Genomic DNA, 6,805 nt, shown 5'->3' on the forward strand with positions numbered 1-6,805 from the left:
TAATAATTTTGATTATAAGTTGTCTAATAAATGGTGTTTACATTATATTAAATAAAAAATAATTTATTTAAGTAAATATAAAATTTATTTAGACTTCTTAGCCATGAATTCAATTAAATTTCCAGAATATTGAAGAGAAAAATAATAATTTATTTAAGAAAATATAAAATTTATGTAGGAATTAAAGAAACAATTCATTTTATCGATTCATTGAAAGTAATGATTTTTCAAACTTCAAACGCTATTTTATCAAATTTAAAAACTACTATACTATACATTTTATATTCTAAATTTATTATTAAATATCACGCAAATTCAAAAGAATTCAAAAGATTCATGAAAGATTAATGAAGACTAACATGCAAATTCAAAGATAAAAGATACTATGTGTATTGTAATTTTTTGTTTGTAACGGGAAAATTATTTTTCTTTAGTATTTTGTGAGTAGTACTAAAATAAAAGATATTTTGCCCACTTGATACAGCAAAATTTATATGAATTCTTAAATGTCTTGTATTTCATATAAATAAGATAGGTTGAATAATAAAAATTCATTATTAAGTTAGTTTTTAAGTTAAGTTATAATTAGATTTTTTTTTTAATTTTTTAATTTTAAATTATTTTTTTAAGTCAACTTATTTTTTTAATATCAATAAAATAAAATTTATAAAATTTAATATATATATATATATATATAAACTAATATAATAATTTATTTATTAAAATCGTTGTTTCCGTGCGACGCACGGGTTACAAACTAGTAAATTGAAAAAGAAAGATAGAACATAAAGAGAGAGTGCTGAGTGAGAAACGAGAGGGAAAAGCAGAAGGAAGAAGGAAGAAAGATGGAGAAGAGAGAAACCACAAAATATTTTATCTTGTATGCCTCTTCCAAATTCTTCTACACCCTTTTTACATATTTTTAAACTAAATTTATTAGAAAGAGAAAAAAAAAAACAATTAGGGGATATAAACTTAACCCATAAAAGAAAAATAAATAAATAAAGTTCCTCATTTTCTTTTTCTTTATGCACCATTTTCTACATCAATACATTATAAACACAATTCATCAAACATTAGATAAAATAAAGAGAGAAAAGGAATGTAGGAGAGAAATAGAGAAAGAAAGGAGAATGGAAGATGAAAAATTAAGCTTAGGATTCATCCAAGGAAGCAGAAAACAAAAGTATAAGGAAAGAATGGGTTAGAGTACTTGCATAAGGAGTTCATCACCCTTGCTTCCTAACCTACAAGGTAACATAGAATTCCAACTAAAAACCACTTTAAAGTGTGTTAGGATTTAACTTAATTTTGAAAGGTGATTAAGTAAATAATTTCTTAATTTCATTCTTGAGTTTTTGTTCTTTAAATTTTGCATGCAATCCGATTATTGAAAGTTCTAGGTAATAGGTTGCGATGATTTTAAGATGTTACTTGCATGTTTTGGTGGATTGAATTTGAGAGTTGTGCTTTAGATATGTGTTGATGTGTGTTGTATGTAACTTTTCCTTGGTTTAAATTATGATAAAATGTGGTTTTTTGAATTAGAATGGGAAGATTATGTTGAAAATAGTAGAACAAAATTCTATATCTTGTCATATTTGCTTAGTGATTTAAATTGGCTATGCGAATTTGACTGTTTAGTAATGGTTCCATTTCTATTTCAAATTTACTTATCAAATTTGGTTTTCGTTGAACAAATTTTACACTATCTAAGACTATATTTTAAGTGTTTTTTTAACTGTTTTGTTTTAGTTTCAACTTCATTATGTCTAACACTTCAATTAGGTACTTAACAATTATAAATTATTCATAACTTTTTCAATAAAATATTTTGTTTTTGTATTTACATACATAAATATATATATATATATATATATATATATATATATATATATATATATATAGAGATATTTAGTAAGAAAAGGTATTTTATATGAGTGTGACATGATTCATTATTAGTCAATTGAATTAAAATGGATGGATGAGATTAAAACAATTATTAGACTTGTTTGACTCAATCATACATATTTTTAATTAGTTCTTTTCCAAACTTGGTTTTTCCAAAAAAACAAATACCTTTTACGGATGTTGCCCACTTGCCGTCACTTTACCCTACTAAAGCGGAATCGTGGGAAGATATCCATTGAAGAAGGCCAACGTTATGGTCAACCTTCAAAACACCAAAGTCGATCCATGTTTCTGTTTTTTCTTTTGTTTATAATTTACTCCATTTTATTTGACATATTCACATCTTTTATTGGATTTAGATGTCAGCATCCCTTAATCTTCCCAAAGTGTGATATTAACTTTTTATATATGGAAAAATAGGTGTAGATTTGTGTACAACAGTTTCGATTGAATTTGTAATCAACGATGTTTTTTTCAAAAGCATATTATCATATTTCTTTTTTCTATCTATTGTAATTCCACAGCAACATGAATAAGCTCAATAACGTAAACGCTAAATTTTGACAAGTCTGGCATAAAAGCAGGTGAAGATGAAAGGATTTTGAATAATTCAAAAGTATATATCCGAATTATTTATCAGCTTTTTAATGTAAAGTGAAGTTGTGATGTCGGAGTAGAGTGACGAGCAACACCTGTTGCAACTCTTACTTCATCAAGAGGCACCCCCAGACTAGCTTGAATCCTATCATATGGTCATTGATTATAGAAAATTAAATCCCGATAAATATTCGAATGTCTTTCATGAGTCGTTTCTCAGATCCGTGGAAAGCTCTTATTCCCATCACATGCGTGTTACCCCTTCTCAGTAATTAGACACCAGGAGTTGGGCTAGTAATCATAGGCAAACTACTATGCCCAACATGGTTCCCGTTATTACTCACACCCCCTTCTCTGGTTGATAATGCTAAAAATAAACAAGCTTCTAGATTTTAAGGTAAATGTCCTGTTTGGTAATAATTATTTAAGAGCTTATAGTTAATTTAAGTAGTTTAGGAACTTAAAGTTTATAATTTGTTTTTAATTTTATCTTAATTATTATAATTAAAATATCTTTTTATCCTTTATTTTAGTTTTATCTTAATTTGTTTTTAGTTTTATCCTTTATTTTAATTATTGTCGAACGCATAATCATCAATACGAGTTTGTATTAACAGATCCATCAGAAGGGTGTTGAAGGTACGTTTAGAGTCAGTCACAATTTCAACAAATTCTTCAGAGACACTATGAACTTATTTAGTAGATTCTCTTTTTTCATTTAAAACTTTTCTCTTTTGATCTCTGAGTCGGAGGATCAACATAGGTCTTTAGTTAGATGTAGATAATCATTGTAGCATTTTTTTACTTTGTCTTTAGCATGTCAATCTTTGACTTGTATTTCCTTTGTTTTTAACGTTTTGTCTCAGATTGTAGATTATCAGATGCTTATTGAATACTTCTTATTTTTATTTTTTGACTTACTCTATTAGTAAACATAATTAATTGCTTATTTGGTGATAATGTTTTTGTGTTAAAAACACTTAAATTAGTATCTCTAATTTATTCATAATTTATGCTACCTTAAAATAGATAATCATTAATATAATTCTTCATCTTCTAACTTAATATGCACATTTAGTAAATACACAGTTAAGGGATAATTATTCTTATTTGTTTAATTGTTCTTCATCTTCTAATTGTTCTTCCCACCGCCTTCAGACGAGGAAGGTCTAGATACTCTAGGGGGGTCGCACTAACACACACCGCTTTATAATTTAGAGTGCTTATGATTTGTAGCATGAAAGTGGCATTGTTGCAAGTAGTAATTGGAAGACTATGTAGGGGTGGAATGATCATCACCGCATTCAGATTGTTATGTGATTAGCAGCACATGAGCATATTCTCACCATATTTTGGAGGTGCAGATAGGGAGTAGGAATTTCTACTTCCTGTCCTAGCTGTGGGAGGGATGATGACACTACCTTTCATGTTCTGCGTGACAGTGTGCAGGCTACTCAGGTATGGCCTTGACTAGTTCCTTCTAATGACATAACTAGTTTATTTTATTCTAATTGCATGGAACGGATTTTCAACAACCTTAGTAAACATGAGAGTGAAGCTCCAAATGATCGTTGACACACAATCTTCATGACTAACATGTTGGTTTCTTCGGATGTGGAGGAATAAGTCAATTTTTCATTTTGAATTTAAGAGATCAATTGATCATGTGAGGCTATCTTGAAATACTCTAAAGATATCGTTGATGTAATCACCATCATTTGCATCAAGTGATGGCAATTGTTAAGGGAACCTCAAGTTTAGAGATCTTTATTGCAACTCCAATGGGTATTGGATAAAAGCTGCACAAAGATGACCAGTACATTCGACACTTTTCATGCTGAGATGTGAAGTTTATACCTTGGGTTGGATACGACATGGAGAAATCATATTTTGTACCTTTTTGTTGAGAGTGATTCAAAAATCTTGATCGACATAGTGTTGGAGAATTGTAACATCAGAGGGGGGTTTTCCAACTTTTGTGAAACACGTCAAAAGCCTCTTAGTGTTACGTCTAAGTTCATCATACTTGGAGGAAAAGTAACAAATGTGCTGATTAACTTACCAATTATACCCTTTCTTTAAGGAACATTAGGTGTAATACAGTGGAGGATCATCCTAATGACCACTATAATTTGTTTTTGATGATTTGTCTGTTAGTTACATGTCTAAAAACATTAGTTTTATTTCTTATTTTCTCTTTGTTTCTGCTTGGACTTCGGCCTTCAAAATAAAACCTTTAAAACATAAAGACTACCATTGATTCTTATCCACATTGGGAGTAAAATGGTCTATGCAATTCAATTACAAATTGCACATTTACAATAATTACTGGTTATATCATACAAGCTATCAATAATTTCCTATATGCTGAAAGTTGACATGAATTTATTAAATCCATAATATAATAAATAAAATTTACATATAAACCAATACTTTATATTACATTAGGGAAAGGCAGTCAAAATCATGTGAGATATGAGAAAGTACATCCTACACAATAACAATTTCAAGCAATTTCAAACAAAAAGATAAGTTTTGAAATAATTTTTGTAAATTGCATTTGATGAAGTATTTATTTCTTTATATTTTTTTTTTGTTTTGTAAAATCCAAATTTTTTCATCAACTATCAAAATGTTTAAACTTTTTCTTAATATAACTCTTAAAATGAAAATATATAATTGTTAGAAACAGAGAACGTTCTTGGTATTGAAAGTTTTGTAATTCAAATTTAACATTGATTGCATGTAATCACTAACAAATTAACCACTTGTTTAGTTAGTTAGTTAGTTAGTTAGGTAGAAGTTAGTTAGAGAGAATGTAATCAAAGCTATGTATAATTAGAATAACCATTTAAGTAAAAGTAGACCACATTCACATCAATTCATTCTTTTTCTAGTTTTACTTCCATTGCAAGAAACAAGTGTTAAACACTAACAATTGGTATCCGGAGCAAGGTTTTGATCTCAGAGTGATAAATATGAGTGAAGTGTGAGGATCAAACACGAGTGAAGTGAGAATGGGTTCAAGGGCAAACAATGGAAATTTTCCAGCCCACATGCCACATTTTGATGGAAAAGATTGTGATAGATGGAGAGTGCAAAATCGAGCATTGTTTGGAGCTCAAGAAGTGTTGGAAATCATACAAAAATGTTTTGAAGATATGGGAGCCATTCCAACAGAGGATCAAAGGTCGAATTTTAAAAAGAAAGATTGCAAGGCCACCTTCATTCTTCATCAATGCCTTGACACAACCAACTTTGACAAGAAGTGCAAAAGAAGCCTGAGACATTTTGGAGAAGTGTTATTCTAGAGGAACCAAGGTCAAGAAAGTGAAGCTGCATACCTTACAAAAATAGTTCCAGTTGCTGTAGATAGAGGAGCAAGAGAAAGTGTCAGATCTAATTTCAAGATTGAGGAGTGTCACAAATCAAATGGCTAGTTGTGGTGAGAAGTTTACTGACCATAAACTATGTGAAAAGATATTGAGATCTTTGCATCCCAGGTTCGATTATGTTGTGTGTGCAATTGAGGAATCGAAAAGCATTTCCATATTGAGTCTTGAAGAGTTGTAGGGAACTTTAGAAGCAATAGAGTTGAGAATGGATGAAATGAGTAGGAGTAATTTTGGGAATCAGGCACTGGTAGCATATGCCAACAAGAAAGGAGACCCAAAAAAGATATGGAAGAAGAATAAATTCAAGAAACCTAAAGATAATTCTGAGTCCTCATTAAAAGGAGGAAGCACAAGTGGTAAATCAAAAAGGAGATAAAAGAACTTTGACAAGAAGAAAATGCAATGTTACAATTGTGAGAAGTTTAGACACTTTGCTGATGAATGATGGTCTGACAAAGGAGAACATAAGAAGAAAGATGGGGATGAAGCATGCACAACTCAAGAAGATTCATACTTACATACAATCTTGTTAATGGCTACCACAAACGAAGAATGTTCTTTTTTATACTCTGAAACAGTCTGGTTAATGGCTACCACAATCGAAGAACATTCTTCGTCCCAATTCTGGTTTCTTGATACTAGTTGTTCTAATCACATGACAAGTCTCAAAGAATTATTGGTAGATATTGATATATCAAAAAGGAGCAAGATTAGATTTGCTCGATGATAGAACCTTGGAAGTTGAGGGAGCTAGAAACATGGTGATAAATAGAAGAAATGGGAAGACAGTAGTGATTGAAAATGTGTTGCATGTGTCAGGATGAAGAGCAATATGCTGAGCATTGGGAAGCTGATTCATAAAGGATTTCAAGTGATCATGAAGAATGATTCTTTAGAAATGT

At 30.1% G+C, this 6,805-nt stretch overlaps 1 long non-coding RNA gene across 1 annotated transcript; it reads left to right on the forward strand.

The window, feature by feature from the left end:
- Positions 1-1,995: 1,995 nt before the first annotated feature.
- LOC113784436 (uncharacterized) lies at positions 1,996-4,696 on the forward strand. Its single transcript, XR_003470495.2, has 2 exons — positions 1,996-2,905; positions 3,126-4,696. It is a non-coding gene; the product is annotated as an uncharacterized lncRNA (long non-coding RNA).
- Positions 4,697-6,805: the final 2,109 nt, after the last annotated feature.

The sequence above is a fragment of the Cicer arietinum genome, chromosome 6 (genome assembly GCF_000331145.2).
Source record: "Cicer arietinum cultivar CDC Frontier isolate Library 1 chromosome 6, Cicar.CDCFrontier_v2.0, whole genome shotgun sequence".
NCBI lineage: Eukaryota > Viridiplantae > Streptophyta > Magnoliopsida > Fabales > Fabaceae > Cicer > Cicer arietinum.